This window comes from Rhinoderma darwinii, chromosome 1 (assembly GCF_050947455.1).
Source record: "Rhinoderma darwinii isolate aRhiDar2 chromosome 1, aRhiDar2.hap1, whole genome shotgun sequence".
Taxonomy (NCBI): Eukaryota; Metazoa; Chordata; class Amphibia; order Anura; family Rhinodermatidae; genus Rhinoderma; species Rhinoderma darwinii.
In genome coordinates, this window is record NC_134687.1 from 231724384 (window position 1) to 231748518 (window position 24135).

General features: G+C 45.0%; 1 long non-coding RNA gene across 1 annotated transcript in view; it reads right to left on the reverse strand.

Annotated features, from left to right (window-relative positions):
* Positions 1–2250: 2250 nt before the first annotated feature.
* LOC142740436 (uncharacterized) overlaps positions 2251–24135 on the reverse strand; it is a 49400-nt gene continuing 27515 nt past the window's right edge. Inside the window, exons 2-3 of the long non-coding RNA XR_012880671.1 lie at positions 3695–3754; positions 2251–2376 (exon numbers count right to left, since the gene is read on the reverse strand). This is a non-coding gene — a long non-coding RNA (uncharacterized LOC142740436). The remainder of the gene's footprint in view (positions 2377–3694; positions 3755–24135) is intronic.

A 24135-nucleotide genomic window follows, 5' to 3' on the forward strand; every position in this document is an offset into this window, starting at 1 on the left:
TAAAAACATATTAGGATATAAACCGCAGTGTGTAAATTCAAGTTTCCAAGTTTATTAGCTTCATTCACTGCACAAGAAATAGATTTATGTCACTGCAAACCTTTACTTTCTACCTACTGTCAGCTGCAGGAGCAGGTTGATAGAAACTGAGATATAGCTAAAAATAACTTGAATATCTTACCCAAGCATGGAATTACAAATGGATTGTTTGTCTGTAGAGGGAACTTGATAGTTAATAAAGTCCTGTGATTACAGCAGCCTCAGCACTGAGTCAATCAGTATTTAGGAGTGTACTGACAGGTGAGAGGGGAGCAGGGGGAGTGGAAAGGGTTATGTAAGCAGGCAGGCTTGTAGAAACAGTGACCAGGTTTTGATTGCATGTAAAAATGCTTAAGTACTGTACATTCTCAATGCCAACCTTTATAGCACTGCATTTAGATGTTGCAGACCAATGGTTCTATAATGTGGAAAGCCCTTTTACTGCATGTGTCCATACAACAATGTACCCTCAAAGTAGATGTACTCACACAATGATGTAGTAGTAAGACTATAAGTAAGACATCAATATATCTGCACCACAAAATAAGTAAATACAAGTGTCTGTGTAATGGCAGGAAGGAGGTGAAGGGAAAGTGAGCCCTAATTTACCCACCGCCCTGTCCCTGCCTACTTGCAACGACCCGCCCTAGGCTACGGGGTACAACTGGGCGGCGGTCCCTACGCTGTCTAAGTGCACGGGAGAACAAACAGGGAACACGCAAGGGAAGGGGCAGTAGCCACGGAACGCCGCGAGGAAATGGAGCGGTGAATGAGTAGTCAGGACCAGGATGAAGTGGAGTATACCAAAGTGAGCACGGAGAAGGAAGCAAGCCAGGGGCAAAGCAAAGCAGGTTAAGCGGAACTGCAGCAAGGCAGAAGCACGGCAGAAGCAGGCTGGAGCAAGCAGCAGTGAGTCCAGGAATCCAGAAGAATTACAAGCACTGAGGAAGAGAACACGGCAGGTAATTAAGGACAGGGGGCGGAGCTAACTCCGACTGACCAGGCCGCGATAGGCTCTCCCACTCCTGAGCCTGCCACCCTGGTTGGTGGGAGATGGTGTCAGTCGAACAGGTCTGGCCTCAGGTGTGGATTGATTAATCCCAGGAGTATACCTAGACGTAGTACCTGGCAGATCCCTAACAGTACTCCCCCTTTTATGAGGGGCCACCGGACCCTTACTAAGAGGACCCGGTTTAGTAGGGAAGAGAAGGTGGAACCTCCTGATCAATACCCCAGCGTGCTATGTAATGGCAGGAAGGAGGTGAAGGGAAAGTTAGCCCTAATCTACCCACCGCCCTGTCCCTGCCTACTTGCAACGACCCGCCCTAGGCGATGGGGTACAACTGGGTGGCGGTCCCTACACTGTCTAAGTGCACGGGAGAACAAACAGGGAACATGCAAGGGAAGGGGCAGTAGCCACGGAACGCCGCGAGGAAACGGAGCGGTGAATGAGTAGTCAGGACCAGGATGAAGTGGAGTATACCAAAGTGAGCACGGAGAAGGAAGCAAGCCAGGGGCAAAGCAAAGCAGGTTAAGCGGAACTGCAGCAAGGCAGAAGCACGGCAGAAGCAGGCTGGAGCAAGCAGCAGTGAGGCCAGGAATCCAGAAGAATTACAAGCACTGAGGAAGAGAACGCGGCAGGTAATTAAGGACAGGGGGCGGAGCTAACTCCGACTGACCAGGCCGCGATAGGCTCTCCCACTCCTGAGCCTGCCACCCTGGTTGGTGGGAGATGGTGTCAGTCGAACAGGTCTGGCCTCAGGTGTGGATTGATTAATCCCAGGAGTATACCTAGACGTAGTACCTGGCAGATCCCTAACAGTCTGCTCAAAAAAGTTGCCTTATAGCATAAGACTCATCTGAACGTTGGTAGAGAGACTGATTGCATATTCTCTATCTCCTTCTTGCTTCTCATCTTCCACAATTCCTCTCTCATACAGGCACACATAATGAGAATATGGAGAAAAATGTGACGCTCCAATTTATGCCATATTAACAAGTGTTCTTCCCTACAGACTTTCAAGGAGTACAATATGAGATCTAGTGCTTTCTGTAGACCGTCGTTCATGTTCGTGCATGAACCCTTTGATATAGTTACCCTTCCCAGGACACTGATAAACATTTTGTAATAAGGCAGTCACACATTTATGTTCACAGATTCATGAAGATTATATTATCTAAATTATAATTTAGTATGTCTTTATTTTCATTCAAAAACAGATCAATGAGAATCTTCATCTTGAGGTGTCAGCATTGAAGCAGCACAATCGCACCCTGGAAAGCACTGTGAAAGGTTCTGAGAATGCCAAAAAATCACTTCATGTACAAGTTGAAAGCCTGCAAAGAGAAAAAAAGATTTTAGCATCTCAAAAGGAGCTAATGTTTGAAATTATGAAGAAAAAAGGAAAACCGAAACAGCATTCTGAAAATCTGAATAGAAGGTTACCAAGTTTTCTGTACAGTGCATTTGCACATGGGAAGGATTTTTAAAAGGTGGTTTGGTGCCATAGTAGATACAGCAAAATTCCTCCATTATATGGACTTTTTTTTACATTGATTACATTACACAGTTTTACTTAGGATGGTTTAGGGGTTAGTGATAGTATTCCTGTAATATTTCTGGTGGTTAATATCAAGTACAGTATCTCTTGTAGCCTAAGGTGATAAAGGGGTTAATATAGATTTAGCAAAAGATAAAATGCTTTAGCACCACGACAGTATACAAATTTCTAAAGACTCAAAAAAATAAAATAATCTCAAATTGCTTAAAAAGTCATCGCTTAGGGTGTCTACACATCAGCGTCGGGCTTCTGTTGATCGGTTCCGTTAGACCTTTCTGTCGGAGGAACCGATGAACGGAAAGCCAAACGGAAACCATAGCTTCCGTTTGCATTACCATTGATTTCAATGTTAATGATTCCATTGCAATTGGCATCCGTTTGTTTCCGTTCCGTAAGGTTTTGCTGAAAAAATAGCGTAGTTGACTGCGCTATTGTTTCTGCTAAAAAAAACGGAACCTTTATGGAATGGAAACAAACGGAAACAAATTGCAACAGAAGCATTAACATTTAAATCAATGGTATTGCAAACGGAAGCTATGGTTTCCGTTTGGCTTTCCGTTCATAGGTTTCTCCGATGGAAAGGTCGAACTGAACCCATGAATGGAAACCCAACGCTGATGGGAACAGGACCTTTCTTGCTTTGTTAATCAAAGCATCAGATGTTACTGATATATTTGCTCACAGAAAATTACCTAGATGGAAAACATTTGTAGCAAACTCTCAACTTTTAGAAGTATTAGAGAAATGTGGGTTTCTGCTTAGCTGTATTGGAGAAACAACTATGTGCTCGGACAAACGTGGACCATTAAAATTTATAGGAAATAGTACAGCTCCAGGAAAGCTCTTCCATATAAAACTTAGCTTTTATTCCAGCATGTTAAAACCTTTGATAAACACTTCACTTACACGTTTCAGACTATCCTGAGTCCTTAATCATAATTAAAGGTATTAGGTCTTTACAGGTTTTCATCTTCTGTATGTGGACAACGAATGGTCTCATTCACTGACAGAAAATATATCAGCGCATGTAAAATGTATCAGTCTAGGGTCTAGATTGTTTAGATTCTCAGCTGTGAGAAGTTTTAGTCCTGTACCTGTTTTCAGCATCTGGATGTAAAGTAGAGTGTTCCCATTCACTAACAGCAAGCAGTGATCTTGAAAATGGAGAAGAATTAAAACACAAAGCATATCAAAAAGTTGCAGAACGTTTTTTTAAACAATGGTTAGGCTGTATTTAAATACAATTAGAAAACCCATCAAAACATAAGAACTTTTATTAATAATATTAGGTTTCTTCTACAGTAAATGGCAGAATTACAAATTATATCTTTCAGAATCCCTGAAGTAATCCAGTCCAATCCCAACAGTGAAAGAAACTACATTAGCTCTGCAGGTCGAGGCTCAATTTCTGAGTTATCACAAACAGCCAGCTCAAGGCATTCTAGAAGGAGAAGAATAAGAAGAAAGGTATATTATGATACAGAATACTGTACTAGGGAATTCTGATGAGAAGATGCATTTGTCAATTGAATTAATATTAAAATGGATCTGTAATCTTATAGGGACAGGTCCGCTCTACTATTAGTCCAAACGGCACAAATTTTTTTTCTGTCATTTGGTTAATAGCAGCTAGCAAAGAATACAGAGTCCACTGTATTCATGAGAGGTGCGCTCCACCCTGCCTCTTACTAGTGATTGATAGCTGTCATGTATGCTGTACATGCCGACAAGGGTGGGATTCAAATCGTTTTTAAAACAATTACGATATTTCCAAATATGCCCTAAATGAAAGTGGACTCTAAATAAAGAAATTTCCCGTCCAGAATGTTTTAGTTTGGATTTCCACACTATGTATATAATTACATAAGAGTACATACCTACCTACCCACACATTATATTAAACTCAACCAATACACATAGACATATATGCACACATTCAATATCTTAAGCATGCTCAGCCCATTTAGTTAGGCTGTGGACTGTGAGAAGGGTGGAGGACAGTGTGGCGTGTGCAGTAAGCCGCGACAAATCTCCCGGCTAATGCACAGAGACGCCAAGTACATAAATACAACACCAGAACCAAGCTCATACATATATACAGCACCAGAACCAAGCTCAGTACATATATACAGCACCGGAACAAAGCTCAGTACATATATACAGCACCAGAACAAAGCCAAGTACATATATACAACACCAGAACCAAGCTCATGCATATATACAATACCAGAACAAAGCTCAGTACATATATACAGCTTCAGTACCAAGCTCAGTACATAAATACATCACTAGAACAAAGCTTAGCATATAAATACAACACCAGAACCAACCTCAGTACATAAATACAACACCAAAACCAAGCTCAGTACATATATACTCACCAGAACCAAGCTCAGTACATATATTCAACTCCAGTCAGTGGCGTAGCTATAGGGGTCGCAGCGGTCGCAGTTGCGATCGGGCCCGTAAGCCAGGGGGGCCCGCAGGCCCCCCTCGCCACACTAACACTGACTGCAGGGCTGGGCTGCCTATCTGGCAAATGCCAGATACCGGTGTATGTAGTGGGCTGCTGCTGCCCACATTCATCCTCGGGGGACAGAGCGCTGGCGGCATCACGGCTCACAGAGCTGAGCAGAGAAATAGTCAGACTCAAAGGTAAAAGCCAGGCATCACTGCAGCAGCTTATGAGAAAAAAAGTATGTCCCCAGTACTTTGCAAAGAAACTACTGTATGTTATGCCCTTCCCCTGCATGGGGAACTATAACTCTAAGCATGCCATGATACCTGTAGGCTTTCAGGACCTGCTGTGAGTTATAGTTCTCCTCACCAATTGTATTCAACAAGTATTTTATTACTTTCTTAAAGAGGTATTCCTATTTACAGTATATGCCATAAGTACCACCTATGGGATCCTCACCTATCAGCAGACCCCTGTCCGCCAATTTCTGCCCGCCGTAATCTCCATATACTTCAGTGGAGATATGGCTGCACGCAAGCGCAACCACCTCCCTATTGAAGTGTATGAAGAATACAGCGGCAGTGGACCCCTGTTCTGCTGATAGGTGAGGATCACATAGGTGAGACCAGCACTTTTTAGGCATTTATGGCATATATCCTATGCATATTCCATAAATGCCTAAGATAAGAATACCCCTTTAACCCCTTAACGATGAACAATATCCATCATCAAGCAGGTGCTAGTTCCCGCATCGTGACTGATATATTAGTCTCTCGGATCTCGTGGCTACTGCCAGTGTACCTACAAGAATAGACACAGCCTGGCTCCTGCCGAAATTGTAGAGAACAATTCTTGCAGTTTAACCCCTTAAAGTGTGAAAAAAATACACATATAAGGTATCGCCGTGATCATAACTCAAACAATAAAGTTAACACATTAATTAAACCGCCAGGTGAATGGCATACAAAAACACTTAAAAAAAACAACAGCAAAATTGCTTTTTATTTCCATTTCCCCCCAATAGAATAAAATAAAAGTTGATCAATAAGTTCCACGTGCCGCAAAATAGTACCAATGCAAACTACACTTTGTCGTGCAAAAAACAAGACCACATATGGCTATATAGGCGGAAAAATAAAAAAGGTTAGGGCTCTTGGAATGTGGCGATGCAAAAACAAAATCTTTTAAAAAAAAAAAAAAAAGGTATTATTATTGTGCAAACGTAGGAAAACATAAGAAACTATACTTATTTGGTATCGCCGCATTCATACTAAAAAATCTGCAGGATAATACAGTAGCAGCAAAGAGGATGAGATTTAATCACATCTCATCCACACGCTCCCTAAATGACGAGCGGAAAATCTGCTCAAAAATTGACCTGTGGTGCGATTCTTAATCCGCAGCATGTCAATTGAATTTTTTTTTTACGGGTTTTCCCCATTGAAATCAATAGGGATGTAAAATCCGCAACAAATAGCAGGTGTTTTTTTGCAGTGGAAAAGCAGCAATTCAACTCCGAAAAAAACCCAAAACTTATACTTATCCAGAATTCTGTGTTTCTTCATCCAGGCCGGCCTCCTGGGACATCCCATGTGACCGTTACAGCCAATCAGAGGCTGCACCGATCATATGGGATAAAACGTCATCCCAGGCGGCCAGCATGCAGGACAACAGAGGGACGCGTCGCCATGGCTATGTAAAAGTATTACTTTTTTTATGTTTCATTTTCCGCAGCGGACTTTCCAGCCGAAAAACTGCACCACAATTTGGTGCGGTTTTTCGTCTAGAATTCCCTGCACCCCAGCGTTTCCGCCCTGTGTGACCATAGCCTAACTCTGTAGAAGCACTGCGGGTAGCAACAGAATAGGAAGGGTGTGCGCAAAAACGAGTCATGACTGGAACTTGGAAGAAGTCGAGAAGAGAAGGGAAAGAGAAGACGTCACATGTAAGTCATTGGATGTAACTGTACTATTCTCACTATTCACTGTGTAGAACTGGTATTTGACACTTATTGGGAGCTGCATTATTTTGAGGTATGGGGGGCAGTACAAAGTATATGTCTTTGACTTTGTGCCCATGATCTTTTCTGACCGTTGCAACACCTCTGGCTGCTAATGCTGCATCAATGGTTCACTTAAGAAACCCAGCGATGCAGCTGTAAGTTACCGGTGGGCCACAGACATTGGCCATAAAGAGAAGTTGCGGGGGAAGGGGGGGGCCCAAGCTGAATTTTTTCACCAGGGCCCATGAGTCTTTAACTACACCCCTGACTCCAGTACCAAGCTCAGTACATATATACAGCACAAGAACAAAGCTCAGTACATCTATACAGCACCAGAACAAAACTCAGTACCTATATACAGCACCAGAACAAAGCTCAGTACATGAATACAACACCATAACCAAGCTCAGCATATAAATACAACACCAGAACCTACCTCAGTACATAAATACAACACCAGAACCAAGCTCAATACATATATACAACACTAGAACCAAGCTCAGTACATATATACAACACCAGAACCAAGCTCAGTACATAAATACAACACTAGAACCAAGCTCATACATATATACTACACCAGAACCAAGCTCATACATATATACAACACCAGAACCAAGCTCATACATATATACAACACCAGAACAAAGTTCAGTGCATAAATACAGCCCTACAACCAAGCTCAGTACATAAATACAGCACCAGAACAAAGCTAAGTACATAAATACAACACCAGAACCAAGCTCACTACATATATACAGCCCCAGAACAAAGCTCAGTACATATATACAGTTTCAGTACCAAGCTCAGTACATATATAGTGCACCAGAACCAAGCTCAGTACATATATACAACACCAGAACCAAGCTCATACATATATACAACACCAGAACAAAGCTCAGTGCATGAATACAGCCCTACAACCAAGCTCAGTACATAAATACAGCACCAGAACAAAGCTAAGTACATAAATACAACACCAGAACCAAGCTCAGTACATAAATACAGCACCAAAACCAAGCTCAGTACTGTATTTATGTAATGAGCTTGGTTTTGGTATTGTATTCATGTACAGAGTTTTGTTCTGGTGCTGTATATATATACTGAGCTTGGCTCTGGTGATGTATATATGTGCTGAGCTTTGTTCTGGTGATGTATATATGTACTGAGCTTTGTTCTGGTGTTGTAAATATGTACTGAGCTTTGTTCTGGTGATGTATATATGTACTGAGCTTTGTTCTGGTGATGCATATATGTACTGAGCTTGGTTCAGGTGTAAATATGTACTGAGCTTTGTTCTGGTGCTGTATATATGTACTGAGTTTGGTTCTGGTGCTGTATATATGTACTGATCTTGGTTCTGGAGTTGTATATATGTTATGAGCTTCTCTTTGGCGCTGTATATATGTATTGAGCTTGGTTGTTATAATGTATATAACTCCAGAACCAAGCTCAGTACATATATACAACACCAGAACAAAGCTCATAAATACATAAAAACAGCACAAGCACAAATACAGCTCAGTACAGAGATAATTTTCAAATGCAGTTTAACCCCTGCCATATAAGTTTGTACAGCATAAAACTACAGCTCCCAGTATAGCCAGAACGATGGTAAGGATATGCTGGGAGTTGTTGTTTCACAAAAAAGAACCATACACCCATCATCTCGCTGCAGATCATACAGTGACTACAGTACTGATCAGTCACAGGGAGAATAAACATTTACAATTAGTGACTCACCAGTGACAACTTCTCAGATTGGAGTCGTTCTTTTTCTCTTTTCTTTGCTTCTCTATGATGACTTCTCCCGGCCATGACCCTTTTCTGCTGAGTTAGCCGCTCATATGTCTTCAGCTCCTCACTTTTCCAACATAAACAAAGATAAAATTCTCATGGTGCCTCACTCTATGCTCCTAAATATAATAGTATCATACACTGTGCCCCCGAATATAATAGTATCATACACTGTGCCCCGGAATATAATAGTACCATACACTGTGCCCCCGAACATAATAGTGCTTTTCTGTTTGCAAACATACTTTTGACTGCTGTTGCGCGAATCACGCATGTCCCATGGTAGTGCTTCCGTGTGGTGCGCATGATTTTCACGCACCCATTAACTTCAATGGGTGCGCGATGCCGAAAAACGCAGAAATATAGGACCTGTCGTGAGTTTTACACAGCGGACTCACGCTGCACAAAAATCACTGACAGTCTGCACTGCCCCATAGACTAGCATAGGTCCGTGCGACGCTCGTGAAAAACACGCGCATTGCATGGACGTATTACACGTTCGTGTAAATCCGCCCTAAGTGTGTTGGTATTTTTATTGTAACTGTTGATGGGTGTATTGAGGAAAAACAGTGCTTAAAGGGGTTGTCCACTACCGGACAACTGATGACCTATCCACCGGACAGGTCATCAGTATATGATCTGTGGGGGTCCGACACCTGGACCCCGCATCAATCAGCTGCTCCAGTGGCCTGGGGATGTCATTGCACAGTATGTCATTGCACAGTATGCAATGTACCAGATTTCATTGCACATAATGCAATGTATGGAGACGGAAGCAGTTAGCTCCGTACATTGCATAGCGGACGTGCTGCCGAACTGCAGCAATGCTCCAATTCACTCGTATTGTGTGGGCAGAGCCAACTGCTTCCGGCATGGACGTACGGTGGCCGGAGGCTCCGGACCAGCTCATCGGTGTGCGGTCCGGGTGTTGGACCCCCACAGATCATATACTGATGACCTATCTGGTGGATAGGTCATCAGTTGCCGGTAGTGGACAACCCCTTTAATGGTATCTGGTTAGTTATTTATCAAATATCCACCATGAGGGCAAGTATTAAATCAAAACAGGCTCAAAGTTTAGTGCAAGAACTCCTAATATGTACATAGGTCCCCTTGTCTAGCTTATATCTCTAGCATGTGTAGGGAATGGGAGATACCATTTAAAAGGTTATTCCCATGAGAGACATTTATGACATATCTGCAGGATATATCATATATGTCAGATAGATGCGGTTCCCACCTCTGGGACCCACACCTATCTCTATAACGGGGCCCCCTAACCCCTGTTCTGCTGCTCTGTGTTGCGGCAGAAGCAAGTGAATTCCGACCGTGACTTACGCTGTTTCCGTAAGTCATACAATTGAATGGGAGTTACGGAAACAGCGTAGCTCAGCGAGCTACGCTGTTTTCGAAACTCCCGAACATATAGTCATGATAGATAAAAGAAAAAAGGACACGGCGCCAGAAGAGGTTTGTTTTTCCAGGGAAACAAAATATGTGCTTCCTTTTCCAAATTGCAAATACTGGCAGGTAAATGCAAAGAGGTGCAAGCTGCTGCCAATCCCCAAACACAAACACCTAAAGGAGTTGCCTTGATGAAAATTGTAAAGAAAATAAAATAAAAAAGAGGGATACTGTAGGCGCTGAACATATAGTCAGGAAGTGGCCGGCAAGTCAGAGGGAGCAGAATAAGGTAGAATGGGGTTTAAGAGGCCCCGTTCTAGAGATAGGTGCTGGTCCCAGAGGTGAGATCCGCACCTATCTGACATTTATGACATATCCAGTGGATATGTCATAAATGTCTCCCATGGGAAAACCCCTCTAAGGGTTAACTGCTGTGGTACACCAATGAGTGATAATTTTATGAGTTTTCCAGAACGTGATAGCCCATGAGCGACTTTATATATTTTCTTAATATCATCCTCCAAGAGGGTCATATCCAGGTCCCTTTCCCAGAGAAGTATGTTTGATCAGTTCAGGGGTACATTTCTACAAAGTAGTAGCTGAGACATTGTTGAGTGTTTTGGTTAGGTATTGGTATTGAGATAAAAGCTTCTCATATTTAGTGATAGTTCTAGTCATCCAGTAAGCCTCTTGTGATGTAAGGTAACATTGCTTTCTTGAGCAATGCATATTGGAGAAAAGAGTATTTTAGGAAGTATTGGGTTGTATTGCCAATCCTGAAAGGGTATTAGAGTGCCATTTGATAAGAAAGAATCCAGTGAAACTGGCATTTTGGTGATGGGGTAAACAATATGACCGTTAGAGTCCTCTTTACACGGATCCAGAGATGTAACTAGCAGGGGGGCACGGAGGTGGTGGCCCCGGGCCTACTGAGATGGTGGGGCCCAGCGGTGGGCTGGGACGGTCCCCCAGCGATGGCATGTCTCGGTTTGAACTGTATCTGTGTTCTCAGGACATAGATACAGTTGAACCCAATGCCATCAGCTCCCTGCTTCAGCATTCACTGTGTAATTTCGACCGTGAGCAGCTCGGCAGAGACAGAAGCAATGCAGTGACATCATAGCGCCTGTCTGTGCCAAGCCACACAGAGCACAGACAGAAGGAGCAGAGGCATTTTTTCCACTTGTCGTGGGAACGGGGTTAGGTGACTATTTATTTAATTATTTTTATTAAGCACTGTGGGGGCATTATACTGTCTGTGGGGACATCTGTGGGGGCATTATACTGTGTGAGGGCATTATAATGTGTGGGCAGCTGTGGGGGCATTTTACTCTGTGGGGGTCAGCTATGGGGGCATTAGACTGTCTGGGGGAAGCTATGGGGCATTATACTGTGTGGGGGCAGCTATGTGGGCATTATACTGTGTTGGGGGCGCTATGGGGCACTATATTGTGTTGGGCACTATGGGGACATTATACTGTGTGGGTGCAGCTATAGGGACATTATACTTTGTGGGAAGGCACTATAAGGGCATTATACTGTGTGGGGGAGGCTATGGGAGCATTATACTGTGTGGAGGCAGCTATGGGGGCATTATTCTGTGTTGGGGCGCTATGTGGCATTATATTGTATTGGGGGGCACTCTGGGGACATTATACTGTGTGGGGGCAGCTATAGGAGCATTATACTTTGTGGAGAGGCAATATAGGGGCATTATACTGTGTGGGAGAGGCTATGGGAGCATTATACTTTGTGGGGAAGCACTATAGGGGCATTATACTGTGTGGGGGAGGCTATGGGAGCATTATACTTTGTGGGGAAGCACTATAGGGGCATTATACTGTGTAGGGGAGGCTATGGGAGCATTATACTTTGTGGGGAAGCACTATAGGGGCATTATACTGTGTGGGGGAGGCTGTGGGAGCATTATACTTTGTGGGGAAGCACTATAGGGGCATTATACTGTGTGGGGGAGGCTATGGGAGCATTATACTTTGTGGAGAGGCACTATTGGGGTATTATACTATGTGTGGGCAAATCAAGGGGCATTTTACTGTGTGAGGAGGCACTATAGGGCCATTATACTTTGTGGGGAGGCACTATACCATGAATGGATGTTATGCAAAAAGCATAGAAGTTACAGAAACAGCGTATCTCACTATGGTAAGCTGTTTCCATAACACCCATTCACTTCTATGGTACTTTACAGAAATAGAGTTGCACAGAATGCTGTGCTGTTTATGTAAGCCTGACCCCACCAGATACGCCTGTGCAGTTGTAAACATGCGTTGGATGCGCACTGGGTAGGGCCCCACTCAGATGTGTTTGCCCCCCCTGTGCTATACAACTACCTACACCTCTGCATGGATCAATAATATCTGAAACTCGGGTTAACGGTGAGGAAGTTGGACTAATGGTGTCAGAAATGTGGCCAAGTTTTAGGGGTAATTTTCTTAAGTTTACTTCTGAATCCCTTTCAGATTTCCTTGGGTGACAGAAGATCAGCTCTTAGGGTATGTGCACACGCTTAACCAAAAATGTCTGAAAATACGGAGCTGTTTTCAAGGGAAAACAGCTCCTGATTTTCAGATGTTTTTTTTAAGCCACTCGCGTTTTTCGCTGCGTTTTTTCCGGACGTTTTTGGAGCTGTTTTTCTATAGAGTCAATGAAAAACTACTCCAAAAACATCTCTAGAACTGACATGCACTTCTTTTTCTCGGCCGTTTTTTTACGTGGCCCTTTTTAAAAAGGGTCACGTAAAAAAAAAACGGCCCGTCAGAACAGAACGCCGTTTTTCCCATTGAAATCAATGGGCAGATGTTTGGAAGCGTTCTGCTTCCGATTTTTCGGCCGTTTACGCATCGAAAAACTGCCGAAAATAAGCCATGTGAACATACGCTTAGAGGCAAAATTTTGAACTTCTATTTTATGTGCTTGTTTTCTGATGCGGTCTCATGTGGTTGATAGAGGAAGCATTTACCTGAGATTTTATTAATGTCTTCAGTTTTGGTACAGCTGGTGGGTGACCATGCATATACCTTTCCAAAGAGAACAGGTTTCAGGAAGCTCTCGTTCGCAAGATGGGTCCTAGATGCCGAATCTCTGTGCACAACACTTCTATGACATGTCTAAGTGTTTTCCTGGCAAAATCCTTAAAGTATTGTCTTTTAGGAACAGCCCCTTTTGGTTTCACGCAGCTTCCAGAGACGATCTGATTATGAGAGTTGCAGCATCAATATTATTGCTGAGGAATTGGCCAGCGAGTTCTTATTTTACTTATGTAAAGAATATATGCATATCTGTCTAATATAAAAGTATGTACTTCCAATAAATATTACAAAGAAAGGTAGATCAGAACACTATAACCTCTGTAAACGCTAGAAGAATTTTGGGGTAAAAATTATAAAGTGAAAGAAAAAAAATTAAAGGGTGCCTCTAGTTATAACTGTGGCTGTGTTTCCCGCAATTAGTTTAAAAGTGACCTGGGATAAATAGTCCAGTTTCCTAGGCAGCTGTACATTGTTGGAAGGTTGTCGTTCTGGAACATCAAATCGACGATTTATGCCTTGATCTGTGGCCTGGTCGGCGATTGTATTAATGGGATGTCGATTTGTAATTTGGCATGAACAACTTTCCAACGACTACACCCCACAACGACCGAAAAAATTCAACATGGCAAATTAACTTTTCCACAGATATCTGCCTTCAGTCGGCATCTCTATGCTCGTTCGTGTCACAAAAGGGCTCTGACTGTCACGGGGCGGAGTGTGGACCCACTGGGCCGTACCATGTAGCGGGGTGGCAGCAGGCCAAAAAGGTATGGTACACAGTCTGTAGTCCAGAAAAGGGTACCTGAGGCAGTGTAGACAGTAGCAAGGGAGGATCGGCTGGGTCCAGACGGCAGATAGACGTCAGGTGTGGAGCAGCAGAACAGGCGTGGAGATGAAGCACAACACGGCAACAGTACAGCACGGCAGTAGACCAGGATGGTACAGATAGCACGGGAAACAGGATAAAGGATACAGGTACGGGGAACACTGGGAAGCTGGAAGACACTTAGGAGACCATTCGCAAGACAGACTAAGGGAAACAACAACAACGCTCAGGCATAGTAGCAGGGGGCTGGACCCCTCTTATAGTCCAGGGTACTCACGGGTCAAAGTTCATCACAAGTTCCGGTGCGCGCTCTGCTGAGGATCTGGCTGAAGTGAGTGGACGCGAGCGCTGGCGTCTCCTGAGGAGGAGGCTGGGGCCAGCGCTTGCTGACTCGTGGCTGCGGCTGTCAGGGGGAGGTTGGAGCTGACAGCCCGCAGCCACGGACATTACAGTATCCCCATTCTCTTACGCCCCCTCTTCTTGGGACCAGAGCGAGAGAGAACCTTTTTCAGAAGAGTAGGGACATTGAGATTCTCTTCTGGCTCCCAGGACCTCTCTTCAGGACCAAACCCCCTCCAATCCACCAAATAAAAAGTTTTTCCTCGCACTCTCTTGGTGTCCAAGATCTCCTTGACCTCAAAGGTGTCCGAAGGGCCGCTGGAAGCAACCGTAGGGCTAGGAGTCTTGGAATAGCGGTTCAGGATCACCGGTTTCAGGAGGGAGACATGGAAGGAGTTAGGAATCCTGAGGGTTGGAGGCAGCCGAAGCTTGTAGGTGACAGGGCTGATCTGTTGCAGGATCTCGACTGGTCCGAGGAACCTGGGAGCAAATTTGCAGGACGGCACTCTAAGCCGGATATTCTTTGAGGACAACCAGACTCTCATACCTGGAAGAAACTGAGGAGGATCCCGTCTTCTAGTATCAGCTTTTTTCTTCATGCGATCCACCGCCAGCAGAATAGAAGATCGGGTCTGTTGCCATATTTGCAGAAAGTCCCTGAAGGTTGAGTCAGCTGCAGGCACCTGGGACATAGTAGAGACAGGAAGAGGTATTCGAGGATGTTGGCCGTAGACTATGAATAACGGGCTGAAGGTGGTGGACTCACTAGTATGGTTATTATAGAATTTTGCCCACGGGAGAAGCTGCACCCAGTCATCATGTCGTCTGGAAACGAAGTGCCGCAGATAGTTCTCCATAATTTGGTTAATCCTCTCGACTTGCCCATTGGTCTGGGGATGATAGGCCGAAGAGAAGTCCAACTTTACACCAAGGAGACCGCAGAGTGCTCTCCAAAACTTCGAAGTGTACTGGACCCCTCGATCCGAAACAATATGCAGGGGCAAACCGTGCAGACGGAAGATGTGTTGTATGAAGAGGTCAGCCAGTTGAGCAGCAGAAGGCAGGCCAGTCAGGGGAACAAAATGAGCCATTTTAGAGAATCGATCCACCACCATCCAGATCACACTGCAACCCGCAGAGAGAGGAAGATCTGTGACAAAGTCCATTGCAACATGCTGCCAGGGGGCCCAGGCACAGGCAGTGGTTGGAGCAGGCCAGCTGGTCTGGAGTGGGCAATTTTATTAGCTGTGCATACCGTGCATGAAAAGACGAAGTCCCTGACGTCTTTGGGCAGCGTGGGCCACCAGAACTGACGTGCGATTATGTCTTGGGTCTTACGAGTCCACGCGTGACCTGCCAGCTTGGAGCTGTGACCCCAGCGAAGGATTCTTCCCCTGTCAGCCATGCAGGAAGGATCAATAATATTCAGTGGAGTCTCCACAGTGTCCTCTGTTTCGGATGACCTAGACAAGGCATCGGCCCTCACATTCTAGTCGGCAGGTCGGTAGTGGAGTTCGAACCGGAATCGAGCAAAGAATAACGACCACCTGGCTTGACGAGGATTCAACAGTTGAACCATCTGTAAATAGATCAGATTTTTGGGATCCATGAAGACCAGTATAGGGTGGACTGCGCCTACCAGTAGGTGTCTCAACTCCTGCAGGGCCAGCTTAATGGCCAGTAACTCCCGATCCCCAATCGAGTAGTTGCGCTCTGTGGGAGAGAACAGTTTGGAATAGTAGTCACATACCACAGTCTTGCCTTTAGAACCTCTCTGGAACAACAGCGCACCTGCACCAACAGAGGAATCGTCCACCTCTAAAGAAAACTGTAGGGAAACATCATGGTGGTGAAGAATAGAGGCTGACGTGAAGGCTTTTTTCAAGGTCTCAAATGCGGATTCAGCCTCCGGAGTCCACATTTTGGCATTCATACCCTTCTTGGTGAGGGAAGAGATGGGGGCTGTCAATGACGAGAAGTTGGGGATGAACAGCCGGTAGAAGTTGGCAAAGTCCCAGGAAGCGTTGTATGGCCCTTAAGCCTTGAGGGAGTGGCCACTCCTGGACAGCCTTTACTTTCTCAGGGTCCATTTCGAGGCCCTGATCGGAGATTATGTAGCCCAGGAAGGGAAGGGAGCTTTTTTCAAACATGCACTTCTCCAGCTTGGCATAAAGATGATTCTCCCTTAAACGAAGCAACACCTGGCGGACATGACTCTGATGAGTTACTGGATCTGGGGAAAAAATAAAAATGTCATCAAGGTAGTCTACTACACAAACATAGAGGAGGTCACGGAAAATGTCATTCACAAACTCCTGGAGCACCACGGGGGCCTTACACAGGCCGAAGGGCATCACTAGGTATTCATAGTGCCCATCACGAGTATTAAATGCGGTCTTCCACTCACCACCCTGACGAATCCAAATCAGGTTGTAGGCCCCCCGTAAGTCTAGCTTAGAAACAAATTGCCCCCCGTATGCGATCGAACAGTTCAGAAATTAAAGGCAAATGGTACCTGTTCTTCACCGTGATCCGATTGAGGCCTAGGTCGTCAATGCAGTGACGGAGGGATCCATCCTTGTTCTTGACAAAGAAGAACCTGGCTCCGGCCGGGGATGAGGATTTACGAATGAAGCCCCTCTCCAGATTCTCCTTAATATAGGTCAACATAGACTGAGTCTCTGGCAGGGAGAGAGGGTATGCTCTACCGCGAGGAGGAGATGAATCAGGAAAAAAGTCAATCGGACAATCATAGGCACGATGAGGCAGCAAGGTCTCTGCTTCCTTCTAGTCGAAGACATCAGCTAACTGAAAGAAACACGGAGGCAACCCTGCCAATGACTGATGCAAAGAAGGCTGCGGTGGATGGATATGACCTAGACAGCGGTCGAGACACTTGGGACCCCACTGGAGAACCTCTCCGAAGTTCCAATCCAGGACTGGGGCATGCAAACGGAGCCAATTCAAACCTAGCAGCACGGGGTTGACGGCCTTGGGCAGAACAAACAGGGAGATGAGCTCAGTGTGAAGAGCTCCCACTTGAAGTCTCAATGGCTTGGTCACGGAAAAAACTGGGTCAGACAAAGGCAGTCCATCTACCGAGGCAACGATCAATGGCCTTTCCAGGTGGACAGTAGGCAACTGGAGAAGATCCACAAGGTCTTGACGGATGAAATTAGCTGCAGAGCAAGAGTCCAGGTAGGCAGAAACCGGATGGAGCCTCTTGCCAGCGAGGATGGTCACGGCAATAAACCGTTTGGAAGAGAGTTCACGATTAAATGCCCAGGGTTGTCTCTCCAACCAAACCTAGGCGTTGGGGTTTTTGGGTTTCTGTGGACACAGACAAACGGCATGGCCAGCGAGGCCGCAATACAGACAGAAACCAGAGGTGCGCCTGCGCTGTTTCTCTTGTATAGACAATTTTAGGCGATCCACCTGCATCGGCACCTCGGGCAAGGCAGTAGAGGACGGCAAGAGGGGTTGCTGGAAGTTGGGTGCCAATCAAGGAAGCCGTCTCTCCTGTTGCATCTCATGAGACCTCTCCCTGAGCCTTATATCTACCCGAGTAGCAAACAGAATCAGATCGTCCAAGGCAGGTGGTAGGTCTCCAGCAGCAAGTTCGTCTTTGATCCTGGGCGACAGGCCATGCCAGAAGGATGCCACCAAGGCCTCATTGTTCCAGGACAGCTCTCCCGCCAGGGCCCGGAACTGGATGGTGAATTCGCCCACGGAGGTGTCCTCTTGGCGAAGGTTGAAGATAGCCGTGGCTGCCGACGAAACACGTCCTGGCTCCTCACAGTATGGAACAACCGTACGAACTCCTGGAAGTCTCGAGTCTCGGGTCCCTGTCGTTCCCAGATTGGGTTCGCGCATGCCAGGGCCTTGTCAGCAAGTAGAGACACGATGAAGGCGATCTTGGTTCCGTCCGACGTAAATGCTCAGGCGTGCAGGGAAAAATGGATATAGCATTGGTTCAGAAATCCCCTGCACGTACTTGCGTCTCCATGGAACCGAGAAGGTAATGGCAGGGAGAACCGGGAATCCGAACTGGAACCGCCATGAGAAATAGCAGGAGGGTCGGTCGAGGGAGCTTGTACAGAGGCAATGGAAGCAGTTAGCGTCCCTAGCTGCTACGCCATGGAGTCCACTGCCAGAAGAAGTTGATCCTGTCTTTTTCGGAGGTCCTGCAGGTCCGCCTGCATGGCTTGGGAGGGTGACATGCCCTTAAATTGACCGGCGGAGTCCATGGCCTGAGCGTACTGTCACGGGGCGGGGTGTGGACCCACTGGGCCGTACCGTGTAGCAGGATGGCAGCTGGCCAAACAGGTATGGTACAGAGTCTATAGTCCAGAAAAGGGTACCTGAGGCAGTGTAGACAGTAGCAAGGCAGGCTCGGCTGGGACCAGGCGGCAGGTAGACGTCAGACGTGGAGCAGCAGAACAAGCGTGGAGATGAAGCACAACACGACAACAGCTCTGCACGGCAGTAGACCAGGATGATACAGATAGCACGGGCAACAGGATAAAGGATACAGGTACGGGGAACATTGGGAAGCTGGAAGACACTTAGGAAACCATTCGCAAGACAGACTAAGGGAAACAACAACAACGCTCAGGCATAGAAGCAGGGGGCTGGACCCCTCTTATCGTCCAGGGTACTCACAGTTCAAAGTTCATCACAAGTTCCGGTGCGCTCGCTGCCCCTTTAAGAGCGGGCACGAGCGTGCGCGCGCACCCTACGGGATCCAGCTGAGGTGAGTGGACGCGAGCACTGGCGTCTCCTGAGGAGGAGGCTGGGGCCAGCGCGTGCCGACTCGTGGCTGCGGCTGTCAGGGGGAGGTTGGAGCTGAGAGCCTGCAACTTTAGCCCAAACTCACAAAGTGGGAGATTCATTAAAAACTAAAGCAAATAAGAACCGGGCATTTTTTCCAAGGTATCACCAGTATTTCTTTCCTTTCGTTTTTATACTACACGGAATATTTGCCAGCTATTATAAAACGTAGTCATTTACATTGGCTTAACCCAAAAGAATAATCGTATTTTACTATATTTGTCCTGGGTAACCCAACATCCAGGTCATCTCATCCACGCTGCAGTCCCGTATTATTATTTTATTTAAATTTTCATTTTTATCAATTTAAATGTATCTGCTTGAAAAACGGATAGAAATACCACACAAAATAGTTACTAGTTAACATTTCCCATATGTCTACTTTATGTTTGCATCGTTTTTTTAACATCCTTTTATTTTCTAGGACGTTAGGAGGCTTATAACATTAGCACCAATTTCTCAAATTTTCAAGAAAATTTCCAAAACAAATTTTTTTTAGGGACTGGTTCAGTTCCGAAGTGGCTTTGAGGGCCTTATATATTAGAAATCCCCCATAAGTCACCCCATTTTAAAAACTGCACCCATCAAAGTATTCAAAACATAAGAATTTAGATTTAACAAGTTTCCTAAACATTTAGCTGTTTCACAGAAATTACAGCAATGTGAAGGTGAAATTTACAAATTTTATTTTATTTTTAAAATCCATTTTAATTAAAAAAAATTCTGTTACACAAAAAGGTTTTACCAGAGACTCAACTCAATATTTATTGCGCATGTTCTGCAGTTTTTAGAAATGCCGCACACATGGCCCTACATGACTAAAATACTGGCCTCAGAAGCAATGGAGCACCTTGTGGATTTTGGGGCCTCCTTTTTATTATGATATATTTTAGGCACCATGTCAGGTTTGAAAAGGTCTTGTGGTGTCAAAACATATGGAACACCCCCAAAAAGAGACCATTTTGGAAACTACACCCTCAAGGAATTTGTCTAGGGGTATAGTGAGCAATTTGATCCCACAGTTTTTTTTGCTAAATATATTGAAATTAGTCTGTGAAATTCAAAATTATTTTCTCAAAATGTAGTTTTAGCTCAGATTTTTCATTTTAATAAGTTAAAAAGGAGAAAAATCACCTCAACCTCAATTTCTCCTGGTACGGCAATACCCCATATTTTGTCATTAACTGCTCCTTGGACACACGGCAGAGCTCAGGAAGAATGGAGCGCTATTTGGCTTTTGGAGCTCAAATTTTGCTGTAATGGTTTTCAGGTGCCATGTTGCATTTGCAAAGCCCCGAGGGCACCAAAACACTAAAGCCCCCAAAAGTGACCCCATTTGGGAACATACAACCCTCAAAGAATCTATCTAGGGGTATAGTGAGCATTTAGACCCCACATGTCTTTTGCAGAGTTTATTGGCATTAGGCCTGGAAAATGAAAATCAACATTTATTTATTTTCACATAATTGCAGACATTTTTCATCTTTACAGGGGATAAAGGAGAAAAGAACCACAACATTTGTAAAGCAAGCTCTCCTGAATACAGCAATTCCCTCATATGTTTTTTCTTAAACTGCTGTTTGGACACACGGCAGGGCTTAGTAAGGCAGGAGGGCTATTTTGCATGCGGATTTTGCAGGATTGGTTGCTAGGCACCATTTTGCATTTGCAGAACCCCTTAGGTACAAGTACAGTAGAAACCCCTCAGAAGTGACTACATTTTGGAAACTACACCCCTCAGAGCATTCATCGAGATGTGTAGTGAGCATTTTGACCCCACCGGTGTTCCCTAGCTTTTATTAGAATTAGGCAGTGAAAATGAAAAATTTCATTTTCTCCAAAAATATCTAGATTTATCTCCCAATTTTTTCCTTTTCACAAGGGTTAATAGGAGAAAAAACACCCCAAAATGTGTTACTCAATATCGCCCGAGTATGGCAATACCCCATATGTGGTCGTAAACGGCTGTTTTGGCACATGGCAGGGCTCAGAAAGGAAGGAGCGCCATTTGGCATTTGGAGCTCAGATTTACTGGATTGCTGTTCGAGGGCCATGCCACATTTGCAAAGTCCCTGAGGCACCAGAGTACAGTGGAAAACCCCAATTAAAGTCACTCCATTTTGGAAACTACACCACTCGCAGAGGCGTAGCTAGGTTCTCCTGCACCCAGGGCAAAGATTCAGATTGGTGCCCCCCCCCCCAATTTATTTCCCGACATCTCCTTCCCCCTCGCCATGTTTGCTTTCTCTACCAATCAGGTGTAATTTTTTTTCCCAATTTTTTTAATGTAACTCGAGCATAAAAGCATTTCTACATTTTGCAAGCGATATATATATATATACACACGTATATATACGTATACATATATATATGTATACAGTTAACATAAAAATAAATTAAAAGAAAATAAATTAAAGAGGCCACACACAGCTCCCTGTAGATAGCGCTACACACAGCCCTCCTTGTAGTTAACGCCACATAGTCCCCCTGTTATAGATAACGCCACACTGCCCCCCTTGTAGATAGCGCCATACACAGGTCAGGTGACAGGTCAGGTGACTGGACTGGTCCACTCGCTTGCCATCACAGACCTCAGTCAGGACGCCGCTGCATGAACTCCTGGCCCTTCCTAAAGCTGATCGCTGCTGCAGGTGTCCGACATACAGGGTGCCTATCAGCAGCGATCAGCTGCTCTGCGGTGCCCCGCCCTTCCCTACCACCTAATTACACCCGGGGCACATGCCCCGCCTGCCCCCCCCTAGCTACGCCCCTGCCTCAAGGCATCTATGATTTGCCTAGACACATGACAGGGCTCAGAAGTGAAAGAGCACCATGCGCATTTGAGTTCTATTTTGGTGATTTTCACAGCATTGGCCCACAATTGCAGGGCTCTGAGGTCAAATAGTGAAACAAACCCCCAGAAGTGACGCCATAACTTTTTTATTTTTGTATCGACAAGGCTGTGTAAGGATGAGCTGTAGTTTTTATTGGTACCATTTTGGGCTAAATGCAACTTTTAGGTCACTTTTTATGAAAAAAATTTGGGATGTGAAGTGACCAAAAAACAGTGATTCTGGCATTGTTTTTTTTATTATTTGTTTTACGGTGTTCACCGTGCGTGAAAAATAATGTTATAGTTTTATAGTTGGGGTCATTACGGACGCCTTGATACCAAATATTGTATTTTTTTTAATGTTTTATGTTTTTCCTATAATAAAAGATTTGACACTTGAAACTTGAAACTTTTTTATTTTTATTAACTTTTTAAACTTTTTTTTTGTTCCTGAAGCCCTAATCGCTATTCTAATATTCCTGAAGCCCTAATCGCTATTCTAATACACTGCACTACATACATAGTGCAGTGTATTAGAGCTGACAGCAAGCCTATTATGTCCAGCATCTGGGCGGGGCCTAATGGGCTTCCGTACTTGCCAACCAGGAGGCCATTGTTAGGCCTCTGGATGCCATAGCAACCATCAGCACCCCCACGATTGCGTCACAGGGATGCCAATGGAGTACAAACCAACTAAATGCTGCGGTCGCAATTTGTTGCAGCAATTAGGGGGTTAATCGGCAGGGATCGGACCTTAGTCCGGTCCCTGCCATTACAGCAGAGTGTCAGCTGTAATATACAACTGACACTTGCTGGTGAGGAAGCAGGCTCACCACTGTTACGTGACAGTGCGCTAACCCCTTTGCGGCAGCGATGTAATAGCATGTGACATGTCGCCAAGGGGTTAAAGACAACTGCACACTTGCCAGTCTTCCACACAATACTTTACTGCCAATTTAATTTTCTTCCTTTTTTCTTCTTTATATTGTCTTCATTGTTTTTAATAATTGACAGCAACATAACAAAGAAAATGTATAAATATCTGACAAGTGTTCCTTCTCCAGGAGAAGAAATGTGACTCAAAAGACCATAGCGGCTCGCAAAGCAATGATTGTCAGGACTGTGATAGGTACAGTACATTTTGTTATGTATTTTTTGGGGGGCTTTAGATACAATATGTCTGCTTGTGTGTGTAGCATAGCTGATTTTGTTGTTTGGCACCACCATAATATTGATCACATCTAAGTTCATGAATTTAGATCTGATCGGTATTATTGTGATCCTGTGTGTTAGGCCTCATTTACACGAACGTGATATACGTCCGTGCGACTCGCGTGCTTTTCACGCGGGTCGCACTGACCTATACAAGTCTATGGGGGCATGCAGACAGTCCGTGAGTTTTGCTCAGCGTGAGTGCGCTGAAAAAGACTCACGACATGTTCAAAAATTTTGCGTTTTTCGCGCATCACGCACCCATTGAAGTTAATTCGCGTGATTCGCGTGATTCGCGCAAGAGCTGTCAAACTCTGAATGTAAACAGAAAAGCACCACGTGCTTTTCTGTTTACTAACATCCAAACAGAGTTTCTTAGAGATGAGCGAACCGTCCGAACCGAACCGAACTTCACCGGGTTCGGCCGAACTAGTTTTGACCGAACCCGGCAAAAAATGTTCCTGTACGCGACGTCAGGAGACAGTCATTGTCCAGGGTGCTGAAAGAGTTAAACTGGTTCAGCACCCTGGACAGTGACTTCCGATCCCAATATACGTGAACGTGTAAAAAAAAGTTCTGACTTACCGATAACTCCCGGCTTCTTCCTCCAGTCTGACCTCCCGAGACGACAATTCAGTCCAAGTGACAGCTGCAGCCAATCACAAGCCAAGCACAGGCTGCAGCGGTCACATGGACTGGTGCGTCATCCAGGGAGGTGGGGCCAGATGTCAAGAGAGGCGCGTCACCAAGGACGCGTCACCAAGGACGCGTCACCAAGGCAACG